The following is a 26034-nucleotide window of genomic DNA, read 5'->3' as shown; positions in this document are numbered from 1 at the left end:
GATGTAAATACAGACAAATGGGCCCATAGCACAGAATAGGGAGCTTAGAGACAGATATTTGTGTGACTGAGGTTTAATACATATTAAGGTAGAACCACATATCCACAGGGTAAGCTTCTATTAGGGAAAATTTTCCATATAGAGAAAAATGAACCTAGATCCATACCAAACACCACATGAAGGTTAAAAATAGAGGTTTAAATGTGAAAGATAAAACTATAATGTTAATCAAAGAAGGCTTAGATGTAGAAGGGTTTTTAAAATTAAACTTCAAAAGCACAAATTATAAGGCAAAAATAATTAATTTGATCACATCAAAATTAAGAATTTCTGATCAACATAGGCTTTCTTGGTAGCCTCAACAGACAGATGACAGCTTGGGAGACCATCTCTGGAATACCAAGGCACAATGTACAAGGAACTCTTCAAATCAACAGCAACTAAGAAGAGCCTACATGGAAAAATGGCCAAAGTGTATAATCAGGCATTTTACAAAACAGGAAAGCCACAGGGCTAAAAAGCAAAAGAAAAGATGCTCCAAGTCATTTTTAATCAGAAAAGTGTGCAATGGAAAGCAATCAAATGGTCTTTTATGAATGACAGTACAATGGGACATCTCCTTCCATTAAGCCTTCCACTGGTGGCTCTAGCTACAAACCCAGGAGGACTTAAGAAAATGGCACCTTCGTACCCCTTCCAGCATTGTAATTTAAGGATGATGGAGAATGAGAAGGAAACATGTATTTTTGGTTTGTAGGAGGAGACATACAAAATTAAGTAGAAGGAATGCCTTCTAAGAAGAAGGTAACAATGGACCGTAGAGGAGGGATGGAGGACTCTGTGAGGAGAGAGGACACAGGGAGACCAGGTTGGGGCAGGAAGTGCCCCTCTGGCCAAGTGGGAAGCCATGGAGGCTGAAGGGAAAAGCGGTGATGCTCTTGGACACAGTGTGGGGTTCTCCTTCACCTGGAGTCAGATAACCCAGGAGGGCATCAGTTACTACCAGGCCAGAATCAGCCCAGAGGGTAGGAACTGAAGAGGCCAGAGACTCCTGATGCTGATGCAGGCAGGGGCAGGAAGAATAAGTTCTACTGCATTGTCAGAAAGGACATTCCTGCTACTTCCGGGGGAGGTGCATTGGGGGTTGGGAAGCTGGAGGGAGAAGAACGGCTGCACAGTCTTCTGAGTGCTGTGTGTGCAGTGGTGGCATGGGGCGAATCAGTTTGGGGCTCATTTCCTGTGCCCACGTGCCATCTGTCAATTGGTGTTTGGTGTGAGGCACGTGGTGTCTCCCGGGGCTGATGGTGAGGAGGATGAGCATCTGCGTGGCAGTGTGGCAGGACTGCTTAGAATCCCCAGGCATGCCAGGCAGGAGGGCAGCCTGCCACTAGCCTGTATCCCTCCCGGCCTGGGGGCTGCACAGAAGAGCTCCCTAAGGACAGCCTCTCAACCCAGCCCTTGGGTCCCACTGAGGCCAGTCACTGTTTCCTGAGGCGTAGAGGTGAACACACAGTGGAGGACTGTGCTCAGAAGCCAGTGGGGGATGGCAGAACACACATATGCATAAGGAAGAATTTTATCTGGTGGTGGTCACTGTTGTGCAGAGAATGAAACAGGCTGCTGTAAGAGAGACTGAGGGCTGCCTCAGACTGAGGAGTCAGCAAGGGTCCCAGAGGAGAAGAAAGTCAAGGTGCAACCTGAATAAAGGTAGGGGCCAGACAGAGGGAATAGTGGACAAAAGAAGCTCCGGGTTAGGACTGAGTGTGTCTCAGTGCAGGATGAACAAGCTGGCCCAAGTCAGGGAGTGTGGGGAGAGGGGAGGGCAAGGGATGCCATGGAGAGGGCGGCAGGACTGGAGCAGGTGGAGGTCCTGTGAGCCTGGCCATGGAGTTTGGGTTTTGGCCCAAATGTGATGGGAAGTCATTGGGAGGTTTTAAACTGGAGGTGATGGAATCTGGTTTCTGTGTTAAAAAATGACCCTTCTTGCTGCATGGAGAGTCGAATGTAGTCAGGGGTATCAGTCAGGAGACACATTCAGGCAGCCAGGCAAGAGGTGTTATGAAGTAAATAAAGTGGTGGCAGGGAGATAACAAGAGGTGGAGGAATTTGAGACATGTTCTGGATCTGCCTGCTGATTGCACATGGTTGCCAAGGAGCGGACCAGAAATGAGGAGGGCTTGGATTTTTGGCTTAAGAAACTGGGTGGGTGCTGAGAAGAAGGAAATTGGAGAGGGAGTGGTGGTAGGAAGTTAAGAGTCCTGGTTGGGCAGTACTTGGTTTGCAGTGAGTAGGCATGTGAAGTGGGGAGCTCGGATAGGACTGAATATCTTCTCTACATCATCCAGGTGCTATTTAGAGCCTTGATGGGAGTGCATTTGGGGAGGGCATAAATGGAGATGAGATGCAATCCAGGCTGAGCCCTGCATTCCATGACATTTGTCAACAGGGTCTGAGGAGCAGCCAGTGATGAAGAAGGAGGACCAGGAGAGGGTGGGGTGTCAGGACAGCCAAGGGAAGGCCATGTTTCAGAAGGAGGGAGGGGGCCAGCTGGATGGAATTCTCTTGAAGGCTAATTAACATAAAATACACTTCATGAATGATCCTAGAAACCCACATCCACACAAAGGCCTGCCAGCACAAGCTGAATAGAAAGCCTCTTAGATGCTGGGGTTGGTCCGGGACGTGTTGTACCTTACTCATCCATCATGTGCCTGTGTCACATGCGTCCCTTTAGTTGAGCTTTCCCTACTCTACAACTAGAAGCAGAGATGTGGGCATTTCATTGACCCTCCTACTCAAAAGAGGGACACAGCAAGAGAACCAAAATAGAAGGTGGGATGATGGAATACAAAATTTGAAGAATCCCAGAGGAATCATCAACCCACTTCTTATATTTAACAAAAAAATTTCCTAGGGACCAAGCAACTCCCTTAAGATGACTATTAGTTGGGCTGGGCGCAGAGGCTCATGCCTGTAATGCCAGCACTTTGGGAGGCCGAGGCAGGCAGATTATGAGGTCAAGAGATCGAGACCAGTCTGGCCAACATGGTGAAACCCCGACTCTACTAAAAATACAAAAATTAGCTGGGCATGGTGGCACGCACCTGTAGTCCCAGCTACTCCGGAGGCTGAGGCAGGAGAATCCCTTGAACCCAGGAGGCGAGGTTGCAGTGAGCTGAGATCGAGCCACTGCACTGCAGCCTGGTGACAGAACAAGACTCTGTCTCGAAAAAAAAAAAAAAAGATGACCGTTAGTTGTAGGTCAGGACTAAAACTCAAGACTTGCACCTCCCAGTCCATTATTTCTACCATGAATACTCTGGAAAAATGTCACTTCCATAGGTGTCTCCATTGTCAAGTTCTCATCCTAACCTAAAAAGGAGACCTCAGCCTGTGACTCTGTCTCTCAGGGAGTTCCATAAAGGGGGCATCCTGTCCTGCATGCTCTGGGCCCATCATGAGGCAGCATCTATAGCCCCCAGGGCTGTCATTCATGGATTGAGGGCCAGAGGCCCCAGAGGGGGTCTTCAGGGCACAAGAGGTGGCTACATTTTCTGAGTTGTTTCCATGATATTGGCCTGGTACAACATTTCTGGAGCAGGTTCAAACAGCCTCATCTGTGGCCACATCTCTGCCAGGTATGCCATGTTGTTTGATGAGAAAAAGCTGACCAGTCCCCTTTTGGTGTCTCCACTAAGAAAGCCTAAAACATATCGAGAGCTAAACATTGACTTTTATATGTAAAGCAATATTTTTCCCTCCTCCTTAGGGTCTTTGTTTTGTAGAACAACAGGCCTCACACACATTTCATAATGAGATGGAATGAAGGGGGGTGGCTACAGTCTGTCTGTGATATCACTGCAGGGTCTTGGGTCAGAACTCTGGGGATGCTTCGACTCTGAGCCACATAGCTGCCTTCTCAGAGCTCCTGAGGGGGAGACCTGCTTACACCTCCCTTTCCCAGATCAGGGCAGCTATACCTGCTTGCTGGAAGCCTCCGTTCTGGGACTCACTACCTGGCTTCCTTCTTAGGGACACCTCTCTGCAGGCATCTCATGTAACAATGAAGTGAAATGGTGGAGGGGCAGCAGGGCATGAGGGCCACAGAACCCAGTAACACATCCCACAGCACCACACGCCCACAAAGCCACACACCCCTCACCCATCGCCAAGCCCCACCCACAGCTTCCACATCCACACCCTGTCCAGGCACACACCCTGTCTCACACACAGACATGTCACACACACAAAAGGAGGTTCCAGTAATGAGACACTCTGTCCACATTCCTGGCCTCTTTGCCTTAAGTGCCTAGGCAAATTTGGCAATAAGAATTGTTGGAGGATAGGTAATTTGTTCTACTGGATAATAACATTTATTATAAATAATAATAGTAGCTAACATTTAGTGCTTATTGTATGCCCAGCTGTATTAGTTTGTTTTCTGTTGCTTAGGATACACGAAAGTAGGTAGTTTATAAAGACAGGAATTTATTTTTTACAGTTATGGAGGCTGAGAAGTCCAAGGTTGAAGAGCTGCATCTGGTGAGGCCCTTGTTGCTGGTGGGGACTCCGCAGAGTCCTGAGGTGGCACAGGGCATTGTATGGCGAGAGGGCTGAGTGTGCTGGCTCAGGTCTCTCTTCCTTTTCTTATAAAGCCACGATTTCCCCTCCCATGATAACCCACTAATCCATGAATGGATTTGAATGGATTAATCCATTCCTGAAGGCTCTGCCTCTTGAAGACCCCACTTTTTAAATACTGCCACATTGAGAATTAGGTTTCAACATGAGTTTTGGAGGGGACATTCAAACCCTAGCACCATACCTGCTTTGTGTGTTTATGTGTACTATTTAATTCTCTGGCCAAGGAAAGTGCTGCTCTCCTCACTTTGTGGATGAGGAAACTGAGGCACAGTATGTTTATCTCATTTTTCCAAAGCCACACAGCTAATCTGTGGCTTAAATAGGGCAGGTTCTCACTGCTTTGCAAACAGACCCAAGTCACATGCCTGCTGAACTGGTTGGGGTACAGCAGGAATGTTACAGTCTGGAGTGGATGCTTAGGGGCCAGGGTCAGAATCATGGAAGGCATCAAGTTTTGGGGGGCACTGCCATCTTCACCAGTGGCTTCCAAGTTGGTCAGGATAATAGGTGTTGCCCTTCTACTACAGTAATGAGAGAAGGTCGTGGAAGAAGGTGTGGGGAGCTCCAGAGGCCAGGTCTGGAAATGGGACACACCTTTTTGCTGTTCCTCTTTCATTTAAAAAAGAAAGAAAAGCTAGTATAATCTTGGAGTGAGAAAAGCAGTTTCTAAACAGAAAAATATGAGACACGTTTCAAATAAAAATATCTACAGATTAGAATTTATTTTTAAAAATTCAAATGTACCAAAAGCTTACCCAAAATTCTAAAAGGACCAGATGAGAAAATGTATCAATGCATACTTACAGGGTTTACATGCATCAGTGTGTACTTACAGGGTTTAGATGCGTGAAAGTGTACTTGCATGGTCTAGATGCATCAAAGTGTACTTGCAGGATTTACATACATCAAAGTGTACTTGCAGGATTTACATACATCAAAGTGTACTTGCAGGGTTTAGATGCATCAGTGTGTACTTGCAGGGTTTAGATCCATCAAAGTGTACTTGCAGGGTTTACATGCATCAGTGCCGTACTTGCAGGGTGTAGATCATGTGTTCATGTTATCTGTATGCCCGCGCTTAAGAGATAAGTACAGGTGGGCAGTGCCGCTTCCTTCTGAACTGACCCTACTTTAACTCCAGCCTCCCCATTCTGCCTCCACAGCTTCCCCTACTCTTTTTCAATAAAACACTCAGGAGAATCATCTACCTTCACTGTGCCATTCCTCACCTTCTATTCATTCTTTTTGAAAAAGTAATAAATTTTAATTGTGAAACATTTCAAGCACTCAGACAATACAAAGCCCACTGCTTTTGGAATGCCCTCCTTCTCTTTGGGTTTAACTTCCTTCTTCCTGAAGCAAATGCTTTAGGATACTGGTCCTCAAAATTTTTGATGTTAGGTTCCCTTACATTCTTAAAAATTATCGTGGTGCCTAAAGAGCTTTTCTTTGTGGGGTATGTCTTTTAATATGTACTGCATGGGAAATTAATACTGAGAATTTATAAAATACCTATCAATTTTAAAATTACAATTATAAACGTCTTAACATGTAAACATAGATAAGTTTTTATGAAAAATTTTTCAAAAACAAAAAATACCATGAAAAGGATGGCATTGTTTTATGTTTTAGTAAATTTTGACTGGCTTAATAGAAGACAGCTGGATTTTCATATCTGCTCCACAATCCATGTATTGGGGTGTGTTGTTTTAGTTGTAGTGTGAGAAGCAAGTCTAACCTCATACAGCTATGTTGTTGGAAAGGGGAGGAGTATTTCAGTTGACTTTTCAGGTAATTGTGGATATCTTTGACACTACATCTGAATTCAACAACAGGTAGTTTCTTAAAATTAGTTGCCACATGGAATCTGAAGCCACATCAGTAAACTTTTCATACTCCATTATATTACAGTTCTTTGCCCTGTCTTGCACTTATCTACATATGATCTATAACATGATACGCTGATTGCTTGGAAAATAGTGGTCCATTGAGTTAGGTGGATCTTCTAAGCATTGTCACATTTCATTACACACTCTCAGAAAATCACATTCATTAATATCACCACCAGTCTGATCAGAAAAGTCTCTTGAGTATTGGGAGCAGTCAGATTCACAGTAGTAGATCAAGAAATTTCATGGGGAAGCTCACATTTTATCATCGTCAATAAAACACTATTGGGATTCTCTTTGAAGTGACAGGCTCACTACATTCATTTTCAAGAGGATGCTTGCCAGATACCAGTGTCTGAAAAATGATAGTTTTCAGTTATTCTTTCAAACCCTGCAAGTATGCTTTGATGAATAGAAGGTGAGGAAAATGCTGTTCCATGGAAATGCAGCTAGTTCAGGGTGCAACTCAGGCAGTCATACATGTGCTCTGCCTCAGGACCTCCATTGCTCTTTGGCATACAGCAGAGATACTTAGAACATCAGGAACACTTACACACAAGCGTTGCTAGTTAATACAATTAATATTTTTCACTGCTTCATCGAGGATATTCTTAAACTGTTTTCTGTTTCTGTTTGGGTTTTGTTCTTTGGCTTTTGTAAGTTTGAGTGTTTGGTGGTAAAGAATATGAAGACTACTGGCACAGTGGATGCTATTGCCTTAATTTGTGCAGCTTCGTCCATTGCTTTGATACCATGAGTGTCAACACAGCGAAAAGCAAATCTCTCCTTAGAATGATCATTGAATGATCATGAAAATAGTCTTGACCTTTTAGAACCTCTGCTTTGGGATTCCTGCATGACATTAAAAGGTAAGCCCCTAGACGGGGGAGAGATTGTCCCCTCCACACTCCTTCAGCAGCAAGTATTGGTGTTAAGCTCTGATTTTCCATTTCTTCTGGTTTCTAACAGCTGAGAAATTCTTTCCTTTGTTGCCAGTCTTCTTTAAGCATTCTTTTCCCTTGATCTCCAGAATGCCACCGCTTTTTGGTTTCTTCCTGGCTCAGTGGCTGTTCCCTTCCCTTCTCCTTGCTGGTTTGTGGTATTTCCTTTTCTATCTGACCTTTAAATACGGGACTTCGCAAAGGCCCAGCCCTGAGTTGTGTTCTTTTAACTCAGCTCTTGTTGGGTGGTCTCAAGTTCCACGGCTTTAAATACCAGTTTTGTGCAGGTTACCCAAACTACACCTGCAGCTCAGAACTTTCTACTGAGCTCCAGTTCAGTTTACTAGTTGCCCAGTTGATGTCTCCATGGTTTCCTTAGGGACCTCTGATCCTGCTATCAGCCAAGCTCTTGCTCCAGGCCTCCTCTTTTTAGAAGTGGCATCTTTAATACTGAGATGATCAGAAAATTTGAAGTCATGTTTGACACCTTACTCTCTCTCTCTCCCCCACCCAAGCCAATCAGTCATGAAGTCACGAGAAGTTATTCGCTAAATTGCTTTCTTTCCATCATCATTACTGATCTGCTGCTTCCTCTCCTGGGTCCCAGAGCCTCTGGCCAGTACTGCTGCCGCCACCCTTCACCAGGCCTGCAGGGTCACCCACATCATCTCCTGTGCCCCTGGGTGGGGCTGTCCTTGCTCACTACCCCTCAGGGCCTCCCACTGTCGTTCCTGTGAATCCTAGCATCTGCCTGTGGCTACAGGCTCCTGCCTAGTTTGGCTTGTCCTTGGCTTTCTGACCTCAGTTTGTGTCTCAGATCCAAGCACATTGACCTTTGCTGTATTCAGGGAACAGACCTGGTCTTTTGCCACCTCTGGGCTTTCCAGGACTGGTTATGCTCTTCTGTGATATTCCTTTGGGTCCAATTTAGAGACCGGGATTCGCTCTTCCTAGCTGCTCCTGCACACCCTCTGTTGATGGCTGTCTCACATTACTCTCGGCACCTCCCTCAGTACCACAGGCCCTTTGCATTATCAGCTACCCTGCCAGGTTCCCCTGCAGCGTGAGCCCATGCCAGCAGCGCCTGCCTGTTCACAGCAGCATAGAGGGGTTGTGTCACTGTGCGTCATGTCCGAGGGCACCCCTACAGAGCACCTACCAGTCTGTTAGAAAAACCCATTCCCTTACATGACCGAAGGACTGGGATAAACAGTTCATAAAAGAAAAATAAAAGTGAGCAACAAGCTTTATAGCCGTGTTCAATTCTCACTAGCAATTGATTTCAGGAAAACCACTTGGCAGTATCACCAAGATCCTGAAATCTAATATTCAGTTTCCCACGATTCCACGTTTAAGAATCTTTCTGATGGAAATGGCTAAAGATAGGATACAGATGTATATGTGAGGGTATTTGTCTGATAGTAGATAAAGTCAGCCATTTTTATTGGAAGCAGTGAAAATGTCCCTGAATAGGATGATGGCGAAATCAGTCAGTGATGGGTGAGATAAGTGGCTTTGTGTGGCTAGAGCAGAGATGGCATCCCTGAGGCTGCAATCACTATGTCACGTCCAGCCATAGGGAGCACTGGATGCCAGGTAAGCGGTCAGAACAAGTGTGATTGATGGAATTTAAGGAGAGGTGCTAGCCGAGCCTGGGGTGTGCATTACCTTTGAAGATGTATACACTGGTGCAGTCAGGTTTCAGAATATGTTTGCATGAACGAGATTGCAAAACTTAATGGTTAATACAACCTTGGATTCAGACAGGGTGCAGTGGGATGGCTCCTGTGTGGTCCATGATGTCTGGGACCCCAGCTGAGAAGCCTTGAAGACTGGGGCTGGGCTCATGCAGAGGCTTATTCTGGAGCTGGGTCTGGATGACTCAAAGATGGGGACTGCTAACTGGAGTGCTCACATGTGGCCTCTACACGTGGCTTGGCCTCCTCACAGCATGCTGACCTCGGTGTCATTCTTACATGGAGCTTCAGGACTCCAAGTGTACATGTTCTAGTGAACGAGGCTGCATCACCCATCTTTAGCAGTCACACTGTGTCCTGTCTGCTGTATTCTATTGATCCTAGCAGTCCTGAGCCCACTGAGAAGCAAGGGCACAGGTCACAGACCCCCTCCTCTCACTGGAAGGGCTGAAAAGGTCACATTGTGGAAGAGACACATTGCTGGGACCATCTTTAGAAAACACAGCTTGCCACAAGAGCCATTATTTAACTGACTAAACAAGAGGCCGATGTATAAACCCACTTTGTAAATTTGCCATACAAAATATAACTGCTCAGTACATCAAGAATATTTGTACCTACAGTCACTGTATTCCTTCCCCTGTGGAAAGTTGACAGAAGCTGTTGACTTTTTAGAACATGAACATGCAAGACATTGAATGGCAGTGGCTAGCGTCTCCAACCATCAGATCCAATGACAGCCCTCTTTTCTATAGAGATGTACTTGGCAAGCAAACTTGATGGAATACTCAGAGGCTCCCTTTGCCCTTTCTCCAATACAGAAGGCAATTTGAGAAGCTCTTTCTTGCTTCTTGATCTTATTAAAGAAGATCTCTTTCAATAACTCATTTTAGCTCATCTTTTCTCCCCATATGCTGTACTTCAGTGGTTTTCTGTGAGAAATCCCTCGTTAGTGTCTTTCCCAGGTGGTGGTGTCTTCAAGAACCACTGAGTGCTGGGGCTGCGGAGCCCACAGATCTGGAGTCAGGTAGCCACCTTCCCACAGCTCCCACCAGCTCCTGCCAGCGCTTCTAAGTATTGAATAGAGGGCCTGCCTACCTGCCAGGGAGGCTTGATTTAGGTTTTTTATACTTTTTTTATTTTAAATCAGAAATTTAATCTATAGTAAAGTTGATTTTCTCCTCTTAATTTCCAAAAGACAGCCATTTCTTAACTTTGTAGAAGAAGCCCCATTTTAAAAATGCATATATACATGTAAATAAAATACGAGCTAGTTGAACGTTAAGTGTTTATCGTGTGTGTTACTAGAAGTGAAGAAAACAGCAGGAAATCTCTTGAGGTGAGTGAAATTGATGCATGGATGCTTTATTTTTAAGTGATTTTATAAACCAGAGGGGCAGATACTACAGAAAGAGTCATTTCCTGACAGCTGTCGCGGCTGGCCTATCTACTTCTGCCATCCTTGTTGGTTAATCACCCCAGGCACTCTCTTCTTGGTTTGAGGATGACTTGCTACCTCCTCGGAGGGAGCAGATCTCAGCACTTTGTCCTGGACTGGGTTGTGAAGGCTTCTGGGGTGCACTGAGAAGACTCCAAAAGCCCTTACCAGAAGCAGGCAGTGTGTGATTCCAAATCACAGGTTGAGGCCGGCAAGAACCTTGGAGAGAGTGAGTTCCAAATCCCCATCTTACTGACAACAGATCCAGGAGGACCAAGGCCTTCCTTGGTGCATGGTACCCTCTGCACCCACCTCCTCCATTTCCCTCTCACCCACCCCTAGGGCTCCAGAGTGGCCCGGAAAGAAGACTCTGGTGTCCAGATCCTAACAGTGACAACCTAGGCCGATGTTCAGGAAGTTGCACTAGGAACCAGAAGCTGTGTTGTACAAGGAAAACAGTACATTGAGATCCTTTCCCAGGCTCTCAGACCCAGACTTTTTTCAACACACAAAGGCCAAGGAAATGGAACCCAGGGACTCCAGGAGGTGCCCTTGGCCTTTTGGTTAAATAGCGCACCTGGGTGAGGAATGGACAGTCTTAACTCTGGAGGAGAATTCTGGAAGAGAGTTACAGAGGGAAGACAATCTTCTAAAATGTGACCCAAGCTCTGCTGTGGAAATGGAGTATTTAGATATATTAAAAATTCCTAAAATAATGTTTCACATTCATCAAGTAGAGTTTATCCATTCAAGATGTAGCTGTTTCCCCAAGCTTCCATTTCTGTTTAGTTTTCCTTCCACGGTGCTGAAATATTGCATTTTTACCCCGAGAATTCATGTCTGCATTGATCTGCATTCCATTAATCATGTTTAAATCATTAAACGGAATAGTGAAGACATTATACTTGATGGTGGGGCTGGGAGCGGGGAAAGGAAGAACAGAGAAATAAATGAATCCCCCACTCAGTGTGTGCGTGTTTGTGTGTGTGTGTGTGTGTGTGTGTGTGTGTGTGAGAGAGAGAGAGAGAGAGAGAGAGAGATACATCTTGTTTACTTTTTCAATGAATTAATTTCACTTTTTCCTAATGTCCCTTGGCTAAGGAGAGGCTTTTCTGCCCAGGCAGGCAGTCCACGAATCCACACAAGCACTGAAACACTCTGTAGCCTGCAGACCAGCACCTGCAGCATTGGAGTGGGCATCCTAAACACTAGGGCTGCCTCCCGAGGGACAGAGCCCTGCTCCGTGCCACTGTGTGCATTGTATGTAGTTCAGGGCATTGGTCAACTAGAGCATGTGCTATTTCGTTAGGTAAATGGAAATTTTTTTCCATCTCTCTTTCCTTTGGATATACAATTTGCAGTGAGTGAGTTTGCTGTTCCTGGTCCTTCCCATCGCTTTGAGGGATCCAGATGGAATCCCCCAGCTGCACCCCATGGTATATTTCTCCTCACCTGTTGTCTGTCTGTGGTTTTATCTGTGAAGATTATTGCTACAAAGTGACCAGTCAGAACCATCCCTGCTGACCCCCGGAATTCCTGCAGAACAGCCTTGTAGACAAGGTATGGGCTATTGAGTTCCTTGGGTATGGTACTTGTACCCCTCTCTCTATGCGTATTATTGGGCTCTTGTCCTTAGAATTACTCTCTGCACATTCGGCCATTCCCATGGTGCTGATGACTGGGCAGATCAATCCCCCAGCCTGGGCCTCTTCTGGAGACTGATGATACCCCTAGATCCCGCTGTCCCACACATGGCCGGCCACCAGAACCGTGTCTAAGAGCCGCTCCATTTCCTCCCATCAGCCCATCATTTCCACCTGTGTCACCCGCTGTGCTCATCCTCTCCCTCACTGCCCTCTGCCACTGCGTTGGGTGCTTGCAAATGCTGCAGCCGCTTGTGTTCTTTGCTCTCAATTCTGCAGCTGCCCCCTTGCCAGGCTCTGCCTTCAGCCTCTTTGCACACAGCTTTCAGAGTTTGTGGGCTGCCCCCAGAACTCCCTCACTCAGCCCCCTTTAGGCAGAACCCACACACACATCTACTCCAGGGGCTGCCATGAGATCTCTTCCATGTGCATCCAACATGGAAGCCCCTGCCTGGCTGCCTGGGGGCCTGGGCTGAGGGTGGGGGGCGGGGGGCCTGCAGTAGCACCTCAGCCTCTGCACTGCACTCCACACACACTGCCTGCTCTGTGCTGGTGCCCACAGGCCAGTGGCCTTCATGGGGTGAAGAAGGAGGACGTCCCTCCATTTTCTGTCCATCCTGAGTGCCAGCGCTGACCCAAGATCCTGGCAACCCCACAGTTCATCCAGGGTCCACATGAAGGTCCTAATGCCCACTGGGTAAGGATCGCATTTAATTATGGTTCAGCATTGACCATTTGGATAACCTTGAACCAGGGAGTACCAGTCATTGGGGTACTATAGACTGAATATTTGTGTCCCTCTCAACCTAACCCCCAAGATGATGGGATTGGGAAGTGAGCCCTTAGGGAGGTGATAAGGTCATGTGGAATGGGATTAGTGCCCTTATAAGAGAGGCCTGAGAGAGACCCCTTGCCAAAAGGTTGTCGTGAGGATGCAGGGAGAAGTCACCCTGTACGAACCAGGAGCAGGGCCCTGGTCAGACTTACTCTGCCAGCACCTGATCTTGGAATCCCCAGCCTCCAGAACCATGAGAAATGAATGCCTGTTGTTTATGAGCAACCCAGTTTATGGTATCACATTACAGCTGTCCAAATGCACTGAGCTAGGGGGCAGGTGGCCTTGTAACAAAATGCTCCATTTTACAAAAGGATTAATGATAGGAACCTATTAGATAACAAGCCTCCCTAGTATGCATTTAAAGCCCAATTTCACTTACTAGAGAATGCCCACTTTCAGGGACAAACTAACATAAACAGTTCAGCTCACACCCCTGAGGAGTGTTGTAAGGACCCCCGGTTCCTTCAAACCCTGGCAGTCACAGTGCACTGCAAAGCTGTTAACACACAGGCATGCACTGTTTTCCTCAGTATTCCTAAGTGTTGGGGTCTTTGCCTTTAATTGGGTTGTAGCTTTAGTAGAGGAAGGCAGGTCTCCACTGAATTGGGATGCTCCTGTCCCCACATACCTGAGGCTGAATGCAAGGAAAGGTGAACCTTATTAGGACAGGGCAGCTGCCACTTCTTAGCAAGGAAGGAGAGAGTGGGGAGGGGCCACGTGCTGTCAGATCTCTAGTCACACCACAGGCTGCAGGCAGCCCCTGTCCCTTGCTCCCACTCTCCCCACATATTCTGGCAGCCACCATCCAGGAGATACGCTGAGCAAGAAGACCCAACCAGAAAGTCACACCAAGAGCTTGGCCCTTCGGAGCATTCCCGCAAAGCCCGAGTGGTTAGGAAGTACATATGTCACTATCTGGAAGTCCCACACTGGAAGTATTATGTGGAATAAGCTTAAGACACAGCCAGGCCATTTGCCAGGCCCTACTGGGAGCGGTACCAGGTGCTAAGGGGACCTGGCCTGGGGCAGCTGTCAGGGGCAGCCCGAAGCATAGGCCCAGAATGCACCTCCCCTCTCCCTGCATAATGACGGGGCGCTTCTGCAGTGTGTGGACAGGTGCAGGTGGCTGCGTGGCAGTGGCACTCTGTCCCTGCACGGCGACCGGGTGCTTCTGCAGTGTGTGGACAGGTGCAGGTGGCTGCGTGGCAGTGGCACTCTGTCCTGGTACTCTTCCCTGTGTGTCTTTCCCTGGAAATGTTCATCAGTTCTGTGTGTGTGTGTGTGTGTGTGTGTGTGTGTGTGTGTGTGTGTGTGTGTGTTTTAACCTCAGATATTAATTTGGTGACTTCTGGACTGAAATTAAGCTTTGAATGCACTGCTGCTGGAAATCAAACATGAATTTGAGAAATCAAACCTCTCCCCTGGGTGTGGCTTGGCTTTTCCAGTCCCAGGTTCAGCTGATTTAGAGCCTGTCCTGAGGGATACACTCACATTCTTCCCTTTCTCGCCTCCCACCCCTGCTGCCTTGCCCATGTCTACACTCATTCCTTCTGGCGTCCAGGAGCAAATCTTTTCCCCTTAAACTACAAGCCCATTCAGTAGGACTGGGTTAGGAGAGTAGTATCCTCTGTGGGGAAAACAGATCACGTTTTGTTGCTTAAAAAATTCGGCTTCAAAGAGTATTTTCCTCCTAGATATCTGCACAGTTGATCTTCAAGCTTTTGCACAAATGTCATCTCAATGAATCTGTTCAATTTTACAGCCCACTTTCCAGACACCCTGTCCTGCCCAGCAAGCCAGGTCTTCTGTTGTAGTCACAGCACTTACAGACTTATAACCTACTGTTTAATTTACTTATTTTTTTCTCTGTTCTTATTGGAGTATAAACTCCACAAAGGCAGAGGTTTTCATCCACTGTTGTGTGCTGAGCACCTAAAATAATCCTCATTACATAATTATTCATTGAATGAATGAATATGTGGCTTTTGTTATTTTTAAATGAATCTGCAGTGTTGGTCTTAAAACCGCCTTGGGTCCATATATTTTGGCATTTTATTTTCTTAAGCAGCTGAGTCTTTCAGAAAGCGAATAAAGATGATTAGTGTAGTCAAAGTGAAACTCTATAAAACTTTGGAATGGGTAAGTGTTGAAGAGGGGGAGGTGTGTGTGTGTGTAAATGCACGGACATGTGAGCGTACACACGTGCATGCATAGGTCAGAGGAGAGGATAATATGTTTGGGTGTGATGTTGTGTCTCTTTTTACAGTAGTATCACCTTTTTTTTTTTTTTTTACTATCTTTTCAATCAAAACTGTTCCACCGAGAAGGCATTGGGTTGTCTTTGCCTGATGAGATGGCCTGACCCCCACGAGAAGGCCACGACAATGTCACAATCCGCTTGGGTGGTCTGTGGATCCCCCTGGGTCGTTGACTCTTAATTTTAAAAGACAAGTGTTATAAGCTTTTGCTATTATGGTGAAAATATATCTTCCTTTCCTAAATTAAGGGGAAACTTAAGTGGCTGATAGTATTTCCCAGACAACAGGGATCACGTTTGAAGCCTTGATAAAAAATGTGCAGAAAAATCTCTGGATGTGGCACGGAAACTGATGTTGCTGTAATCAGCAACTAGCAGTAAGTATCTGAGATCCCTCTCTGGAGATGCACCTGACTGCGTTTATGTGCCTGATACTAACATGTCCTCATTAACAGAGTGTGCTGGAGCTGGAGCTGGAGCTTTATTTCAGAGTGGCAAGTTCAAGCCAGAATGTTTTATGGCAGGCAGATAGTCATTCACTTTCCTTCTGGGCTGGTCTTTCAAAGTTTTCTTTTTCTCCTCCATAGAGGACAGTATTTTCCAAGGTGTTCAGATGTTTTGGTGATAAGACATTTTAAAGCAGTCTAAAGCATCACGAAGAGCCGGCAGGAGGCCCCTAGGTGCAAGGCACAGGGTGATCGCAGGGCTGGTTACGGAGCTGTCCCTGGGCTGACTCTGACTCACCTGGCAGTGGGCAGCCTGCTTCAGCCCGTTCCTGGGCTGCAGAGAGCACCTTGCTCATCGGAATTTGCTGCTGTCCCATGGTTTTTTGTATGGCCTGGGAAACCACTGAGCAGCCCTCAACTCCAGAATGCATTTCCATGGAGCTCAACTGGGAGGATTTTATTTGGGGAAGAAAAGAAGCCTCTCAGACTATTCTCTCATAATGCATGGCTGTGTAGCTGCTCTGGGCATGTCTTCAGATAGCCAGGTTTTTACTTTTTACCCACTGTGCCATTAGCTTCATTTCAATGACTGATAAAGTGTTCTTCTTGACAATTAAACAGTGCATTTGCTGATAATTATTTCTTTTTGTTGTCAATTTTAAAGGTGCTGGTCAACAGATTGTGAGTCGATTATAAATTGCCTCTCCCAACCTCCCACTATCTCATTCACTATTTGTATGGCATGTTAAGATGTTTTGAGGAGTGGAGCATTTACGTAGCATCTGTTGATCGACTGCAAATGTGTGTGTGTATTTCATATATTTAAACCCATCAAAAACTCCAGCATCCAGCTGGCTGTTCTCACATTTCAGATGAAAAACTGAAACACAAAGATTAACAAAGTCCCCTAAATTTATATAGATGGTTAATAGTGGAAGCTGGGATTAAACTGGTCTTACAGATTACATGTTTGTATCCCCTCCCCCAAATTCATATGTTGAAATCCTAACTCCTAAGGTGATGATATTAGGAGGTGATACCTTTGGGAAGTGATTAGGTCACGAGGGTGTATCCCTCATGAATGAGATTAGTGCCCTCGTAACGGGGACCCCAGACATTCCATTGCCCCTTCTACCATGTGAGGATGGGGAGAAGGCACCATCTATAAAGGGGTAGCAGGCCCTTATCAGACATGGAATCTGCAGGCACCTTGATGTTGGACTTCTACCCTCCAGAACTGTGAGAAATTGTCAGTAGGCTACATATTCAATGGTATTTTTGTTATAGCAGCCTGAACTAACTAGACTAACTGTGGAAGATGTCACTTCACAAGATGATGAATTCTGTCAAAGGACATATCACTCATCTTAGCAAATGTCAATATGTAAATGTTTTATATAAACAAAACTCCATCTTCAGTTTCCTGCATTTTGTCATTTAAATGGAGTACATGCTAAATAATAATCGTTCATTAAATATTTCTAGAATTTATATTCATATATACAGATATATAGATAGGCTTATATCTACATATTAAAATATACATATCTGTAATTATATTAGCCAGGTAATATCGAGTAACCAGTAAAATCAGCTAAAAATTGAAAATAGTACAGAAAAACACCACTTTCAACATTGTTAATATGAAACAAAGTGTTTTTGTAGCATTACTTGACACTATATACAAACTTCTTTAATACATTGCAAATTAACAGGTAAAAATGGTTGTACATATTAAGCACAATTAGAATTTAAGATAGCACATCTAGATATATTTGGGCTTATAAAGTATATTGTAGGTGCTATTTGAACTTCATATATGTGTAATATACATAAAAGGAATATATTTTTCTTTTTAAGAGTTTGTTTTTATGTGCTTTTATTTCAAAAAGTAAACTTTGCTGCACATTGAAATCAGCTGGGGGGCTTTCAGATGTCCTAGTGTATGGCTGTCAGTCCCAGTTATTCTGATTGAATAAGGTTTAATCTGTGTATTGGGATTTTACCAAGCTACCTAAGTAATTCTAATGTGCAGCAAACTTTGGGAATCCCTGGTGTATGCAGTGCATGAAGAATCATCAGATTTAGTGTCTGTGTATGCCCCACAACTCATCATTTTTTTTCATTTATTCCTTTACTCACTGTACCCTTGCCAACTATCTGTCAGGGATTATGCAAATGCTAGGCACATAGAGGTGAATGAAAAAGGCATAGCATTGCCCTCCTGCAGTTTTAGTCTATCAGAGAGATATAAACAGTTTACAGGTAAATAAATCAACACTCTAAAATATTTTTTAAAGATTGTGGAAAGTGAGAAGGAGGTCATGAATAAGAAGCTGTTAGGGAGGATAAATATAGGTCCAGGCAGCAAGACAACATGGATGAACACTACAAGTCAGGAAGGAGTTTGGCAGGCTCTAAGGCCAAACAGAAGGCTAAAGTGTCCCATGGGAGAGGCTGAAGAGGTTGGAGAGGGGTGTTTTGCAGGGGCTTTGAAGCCATGCTAGTGACTTTGGACTTAGACTTCAAACATTGTGATGCTGTTGGTTATTTTAGGCCAGGGGGCTGGGGTCAGAGTGGAGGTGGAGATGGAGATAAGGTTCTAGTTAACCATTTTAAAAGTTCTTTGTGGTGGCTGTTGCATTCATTCAAGTAAGGGATGATAGTAACCTGGAGAAGAGTGGTGTAGTAGAAGTGCATTCATGATGTATTTGGAGGAACCCACTGGCGTCACTGGTGAATTGCATACGTGATGCGAGGAAGAGAAAGGAATCAAGGACAATTCCAAGTGTTTGACCTAAGCAATCATGTAAATGCTGATGTCATTTGGTGGGAAGGGAGATGGTTCATGGGCTGTTGCCAGTGGATGTGGATTTGGAAGTAAAGTCAGTATTTCTATCTGGCATATTAAGCTTGAGATGCTGGATAGACATCTAAATGGAGCTGACAGATAGTCCAATAAACCAGTACCCATACCAAGAAACAGAACATAAGCAGCTGGACAGAAACGTTCTTCTTCCTCTTTCAGTATCTACCCTTCTATGACCTTGTTAAACTCAAGTGTTGGTTCTAGTAATTTTTCTGTAGATTTTTTATAATTTTCTAAAAAACTCATCTGTGAGTAAAGTCAATTGAGATTTATTTCTTTCCAATATGTATGCCTTTAATTTGTTGTTCTTATTTCATTGGCCAGAGCCTCTGGTACAATGTGGACCATGAGGGGCAAGCGCAGGGGATCCTTGCCTTGCTCTTGATCGTAGGTGTAGAGCATGCACACTTGCATTGTCAAGTCTGATGTAGGCTGTGAGTTTTCAAAGATGCCCTTTGTCAGGTTGAGGGAGTCCTTTTATATTCTTAATCTGTTGAGAATTTTTTATGAATAGATGGTAGATTTTGTCAAAGGCTTTCCTGTATGTTCTGTATCTAGTGAGATTATTATTTGGCATTTTCATTTATTCTGTTAACATAATATCATTATTTTCTAATGTGAAACCAACCTTCCATTACTGGAATAAATCCAAATTGGTCATGGTGTATCCTTTTAAATATGTTGCTGAATTTGGTTTGCTCATATTTTGTTAAGACCATTTATGTCTGTGTTCATGAAGGATATTGGCCTATAGTTTCTTTTCTTTGTCTGACTTTGATATCAGACTAAAGCTAACTTCACAGAATAAGTTGAGCGGTGTTCCCTCCTCCAGTATTTTGTGAAAGCATTTGTGAAGGATTAATATACTTTCTTTAAGTCCTTGGTAGAATACACCAGTGACACCATTTCAGGGTGGACTTGACTTTGTGGGAAGAGTATTATTACCAGCTTAATTCCTTTGCTTGTTACTGATTTATTCAGATTTTCTACTTTCTTATTGGATAATCTTTGATAATTTGTATATTTGTAAGAATTTGTCCACTTAATGTGAGTTTTCTGACTTTTTTACATAAAGTAGTTCATATTCCCATATAATTAATACTCTTGGTGTCTGTAGTTTTGATAGCAATATCCCCCCTTTCGTTCATGATTTTTGTGATTTTTGTGCTCTCTTGAATTATTGGTAATCTGACTAAGGGTTTGTCAGTTTTGTTAATATTTCCAAAGAGCCAACATTCGATATTTTATTTTTCTGTTTTCTGTTCTGGTCTTCGTTGTTTTCATTATTCTGCATTTGTGTTTAGCTTGCTTTTTTTTTCTAGTTTCTTAAGGTGGATGCTTAGCTTATGAATTTCATACCTGTCTTTTCTAATATAGTTACATTTTTAATTTTATTTTTTGAATTGGCATACCGCAAAATTGACTTTTTGTTGTATAGTGCTGAGTTTAACACACTTACAGATTTTATTTAACCACTATCACAATCAGTGTGTGGAACAATTTCATCACCTGGCAAAACTCCCCCAAGCTGCCCGTTTGCAGTCAGCCCTTCCTTTACTCCTAACTAACCCCTGGCAACCACTAATCTTTTCTCTGTCCCTATAGTTTTGCTATTTTCAGGGTGTCATAAAAATGGAATCATATGCTGTGTATTAGGTTTGGACTGGCATCCTTCACTCAGCATAGCAGATTTGAGATTTATCCTTGTTGTGTGAAATCAATAGTTCATTCCTTTTTATTGCTGAAAAGTATGTCATTGTGTGGATGCACCACAGTTTGTTTATTCATTCACACTGTGAAGGATATTTGGGAGGTTCTAGTTTGGTATTATTACAAATAAAGTGGCTATGAATATTTGTGAACAGGCATTTGGGAAAACTAAGTTTTCATTTCCCTAGAATAAGTATCTAGGAATGAGATTGCTGTGTCATGCATAAGTATATGTTTAATTTTATTTAAAAACTGCCCAACTATATTCCAGGTAATTTTTGCTTCATGTAATTTGAAGCTCTGTTGTTAGGTGCATACACATTTGGGATTGTTTTTTCTTTTTGATGAATTGAACCTTTTATCATTACATATTATCTCTCATAATCCTTGGAATTTCCCTTGCTGTAGTCTACTGTATCTGATGACAATATATCTGATGTTAATAGAACTACTATAGCTTTGTTTCCATTAATGTTTTCATGACATATCTTAGGCCATCATTTACTTTTGACCTACTTATTTTGTTGAACTTAAAGTGGATTTCATAGAGAAAGCATATTGTTGAGTCTTACTTTTAAATTCATTCTAACAATCGATGTCTATTAATTGGTATATTTCAGCCCTTTGCATTTAATTATTGATTTGTTTGTACTTAGATGGACAGTTTTTTGTTATTTGTTTACTGTTTGTTCTTTCATTTTTGTACCTGTTTCCCCTTTCCTGTCTATCTTTGGGATGCTTGAATTTTTTTAGTATTCTATTTTAACTTTTCTGTTTTTATATTCTCTTTGTATACTTTTTGGTGATTGTTCTAGAGATTACAATATTCGTACTTATTTTTTCACAGTCTGTGTAGAACAACATTTAACTACTTAATATGGAATCTAGAAACCTTACCACCATATAGGTCCCTTTACTTCACCCCCTTTATGTTGTAGGTGTCTTATGTATTACATCTGCAGACACTGAAAATGCCACCAGTGTTATCACTTTTTTTTTTTTTTTTTTTTTTTTGAGATGGGGTCTCTGTCACCTAGGCTGGAGTGCAGTGGAACGATCTCGGCTCACTGCCACCTCTGCCTCCAGACTCAAGTGAGTCTCCCACCTCAGCCTCCCGAGTAGCTAGGACCACAGGCGTGTGCCACCATGCCCAGCTAATTTTTGTATTTTTGGTAGAGACAGGGTTTCGTCAAGTTGCCCAGGCTGGTCTCAAACTCCTGAGCTCAAGCGATCCACCTGGCTTGGCCTCCCCAAGTGCTAGGGTTACAGGCATAAGCCACTGTGCCTGGCATCACTTTTAGTTTACAGATATTGTATAGAAATTATGAGGCCAAACCGTGCAGCCCTCTATGCTATACAAGTCGGTGGCAGGGCCAATGGTTGTGCCGAGACTCGCCACTGCCCAGGCTGCTGGGCCTGAGTGTCGCCTACACCGCCATGGATGCCACCGGGCGCTGACAGACCTATGGAGAGTCGGGTTGTGACTCCCGGGCCTTATCGGGCCACCAAGCTGTGGAATGAGGTTACCACATCTTTTCGAGCAGGAATGCCTCTAAGAAAACATGGACAACACTTTAAAAAATATGGCAATTGTTTCACAGCAGGAGAAGCAGTGGATTGGCTTTATGACCTATTAAGAAATAATAGCAATTTTGGTCCTGAAGTTACAAGGCAACAGACTATCCAACTGTTGAGGAAATTTCTTAAGAATCATATAATTGAAGATATCAAAGGGAGGTGGGGATCAGAAAACGTTGATGATAACAACCAGCTCTTCAGATTTCCTGCAACTTCGCCACTTAAAACTCTACCACGAAGGCATCCAGAATTGAGAAAAAACAGCATAGAGAACTCTTCCAAAGATACAGTATTTTTAAATTATGAAACTCATCTTGTAGAACTCCTAAAAAGCATGGATTACATTTATCTCAGGAAAATGCCGAGAAAATAAAGCATGAAATAATAAATGAAGATCAAGAAAATGCAGTTGATGATAGAGAACTAAGCCAGGAAGACATTGAAGAAGTTTGGAGATATGTTATTCTGATCTACCTGCAAACTATTTTAGGTGTTCCATCCCTAGAAGAAGCCATAAATCCAAAACAAATAATTCCCCAATATATAATGTACAACATGGCCAATACAAGTAAACATGGAGTAGTTATACTACAAAATAAATCAGACGGGTATTATCTGGCATGAAGTGCCTAGCAAATTGGCCAAGAAGCAATGATATGAATAATCCAACTCATGTTGGATTTGGACGACATGTATTCAGAACAATCACAGATTATTTTCTAGATCTCCCTGAACCTCAACTTACTTTTGAATATTACAAATTATTTGTGAACATTTTGGTTACATCTTAATTTTTGTTTCATTTCCTGGTAGTTATTTATGGCTACATCACAGTTTCAGATAGATCCAGTGGGATACATAAAATCCAAGATGATCCACAGTCTTCAAAATTCCTTCACTTAAACAATTTGAATTCCTTCAGATCAACTGAGTGCCTTCTTCTCAGTCTGCTTCATAGAGAAAAAAAAACAAGAATCAGATTCTACTGAGAGACTACAGATAAGCAATCCAGGATTTCAAGAAAGATGTGCTAAGAAAATGCAGCTAGTTAATTTAAGAAACAGAAGAGTGAGTGCTAATGACATAATGGGAGGAAGTTGTCGTAATTTAATAGGGTTAAGTAGTATGCATGATCTATCCTCTAACAGCAAACCAAGGTGCTGTTCTTTGGAAGGAATTGTAGATGTGTCAGGGAATTCAAGTAAAGAGGCATCCAGTGTCTTTCTTCAATCTTTTCCGAACATGGAAGGACAAAATAATAAACTGTTTTTAGAGTCTAAGCCCAAATAGGAATTCCTGTTGAATCTCCATTCAGAGGAAAATATTCAAAAGCCATTCAGTGCTGGTTTTAAGAGAACCTCTACTTTGACTGTTCAAGACCAAGAGGAGTTGTGTAATGGGAAATGCAAGTCAGAACAGCTTTGTAGGTCTCAGAGTTTGCTTTTAAGAAGTAGTACAAGAAGATTCAGTTATATCAATACACCAGTGGCTGAAATTATCATGAAACCAAATGTTGGACAAGGCAGCACAAGTGTGCAAACAGCTATGGAAAGTGAACTTGGAGAGTCTAGTGCCACAATCAATGAAAGACTGCAAAAGTACAATAGAACTTACAGAAGATTCTTTTACTTCCAGCTTCTTCTATGTTGACTGGCACACAAAGTTTGCTGCAACCTCATTTAGAGAGGGTTGCCATCAATGCTCTACAGTTATGTTGTTTGTTACTTCCCCCACCAAATCATAGAAAGCTTCAGCTTTTAATGTGTATGATTTCCCGAATGAGTCAAAATGTTGATATGCCCAAACTTCATGATGCAATGGGTGTGAGATCACTGTTGATACATACCTTTTCTCAATGTGTGTTATGCTGTGCTGAAGAAGTGGATCTTGATGAGCTTGCTGGAAGATTAGTTTCTTTCTTAATGGATCATGATCAGGAAATTCTTCAAGTACCCTCTTACTTACAGACTGCAGTGGAAAAACATCTCGACTACTGAAAAAAGGGACATATTGAAAATCCTGGAGATGGACTATTTGCTCCTTTGCCAACTTACTCATACTGTAAGCAGATTAGTGCTCAGGAGTTTGATGAGCAAAAAATTTCTACCTCTCAAGCTGCAATTGCAGAACTTTTAGAAAATATTGTTAAAAACAGGAGTTTACCTCTAAAGGAGAAAAGAAAAAAACTAAAACGGTTTCAGAAGGAATATCCTTCGATATATCAGAAAAGATTTCCAACCACGGAGAGTGAAGCAGCACTTTTTGGTGACAAACCTACAGTCAAGCAACCAATGCTGATTTTAAGAAAACCAAAGTTCCGTAGTCTAAGATACTAGCTGAATTAAAAATTATGTAATACTTGTGGAACTTTGATAAATGAAGCCATATCTGAGACTACTCAAAAGGAAGTCTGTCATTAATAAGGTATTTCTAAATAAACACATTATGTAAGGTAGTGCCAAAATAGATGTTTATCAATGTGAGACTCCTAGGAAACTAACTAGATCTCAATTGAGAGCACATAACATATACTTTTTGTTTTTAACACAGCTATCCAGTAAGGCTATCATGATGTGTGCTAAAATTTTATTTACTTGAATTTTGAAAACTGAGCTGTGTTAGGGATTAAACTATAATTCTGTTTTTAAAAGAAAATTTATCTGCAAATGTGCAAGTTCTGAGATATTAGCTAATGAATTAGTTGTTTGGGGTTACTTCTTTGTTTCTAAGTATAAGAATGTGAAGAATATTTGAAAACTCAATGAAATAATTCTCAGCTCCCAAATGTTGCACTCTTTTATATATTCTTTTTCCACTTTTGATCTATTTATATATATGTATGTGTTTTTAAAATATGTATATATTTTATCGGATTTGGTTTTGCCTAAAATATTATCCCCAACTGCTTCAGTCATTCATTTGTTCAATATATATATTTTGAATTCTAATTTTCATAATCTATTAGAAGATGGGGATGTAAAAGAAGTATAAGGCAATCATATATTCATTCAAAAGATATTTATTTAGCAACCGCTATGTGCCTTTCATTATTCCAGATATGCGGAGACAATGATAAATAAAACATATAATCTCTTCCATAAGGTATTTATTTTTTAATCAAGGGAGATACACCTATCAGATGCTTAAAATAACAACATTACCCACTGAAATCAGGGCGTATAGAATCATTCAGCTAAAGACTGACTTCTATGATGATGGAACAGGTCTCTAAGCTAGTGGTTTTCAAACTGGTGTGCATTAGACTCAACTGAGGAGTTTTAAAACAGCCTGTATGCCCAGGGCCTAACTTTTACTAATTAGATCTGAATTTTGGGGATGTTGTATAGGGATTAGTATTTTTTTTAATCTAGGTGATTCCAATATTCAGCCAACTGTGAGAATCAGTGGCCTAAATGCTTTTTATAAACATTTTTATAAGTGTCAAGATAATGGCACATTGACTTTATTTTTTCATTGGAAGAAAATACTTGCCAAGTATAAATGACTCTCATCTTAAAACAAGCTTCTTCAGGTTTCTGCTTGATTGACTTGGTACAAACTTGAAGCAAGTTGCCTTCTATTTTTTACTTCAAGATTGTTTCATATCTATTCCTTAAGTGTGAAGAAATATATAATGCCTGGGTTGTAATAAAATCTCAATGTTTAATGACTATTCTCATTTCTCAATGTAATTTCATACTATTTCTCTATAAAATGATAGTGTTCCATTTAACATTACTGATTTTTATTAAAAACCTTGACAGAAAATTATAAATTATAAATATGACTTTATCCTGGCTATAAAATTATTGGACCAAATTGAATTCTTTCTAAGGCATTTGTATACTAAAACTTTTATTGCTTATAGATATGTAAAATGTGGATTATGTTGCAAATTGAGATTAAAATTATTTGGAGTTCTATAACGAAAAAAATTATGAGAAGAATCTGTTATATTATCCATATAGGTACCATTTCTGTTGCTTTTTATTTCTGAAGCTTCAAGTTTCCCTCCCGTGTCATTCTTGTCTGAGAAACTTCCATTAACATATCTTTCAGAGCAGCTCCATTGACTAATTCTCTT

General features: G+C 42.4%; 1 protein-coding gene and 1 pseudogene across 5 annotated transcripts in view; both read left to right on the top strand.

Moving 5' to 3' along the window:
* OTUD7A (OTU deubiquitinase 7A) overlaps positions 1-26034 on the top strand; it is a 385873-nt gene that overhangs the window by 76506 nt on the left and 283333 nt on the right. The gene's annotated exons all lie outside the window — the stretch shown is intronic.
* Positions 21630-25617, top strand: LOC100597518 (annotated as a pseudogene). Its single transcript, XR_004030482.1, has one exon. The product of XR_004030482.1 is annotated as a DEP domain-containing protein 1A pseudogene (transcript).

Source organism: Nomascus leucogenys, chromosome 6 (genome assembly GCF_006542625.1).
Source record: "Nomascus leucogenys isolate Asia chromosome 6, Asia_NLE_v1, whole genome shotgun sequence".
NCBI lineage: Eukaryota > Metazoa > Chordata > Mammalia > Primates > Hylobatidae > Nomascus > Nomascus leucogenys.
The sequence above is the reverse complement of the archived record's forward strand: the minus strand, read 5'-3'. Positions and strand labels throughout refer to the sequence as shown.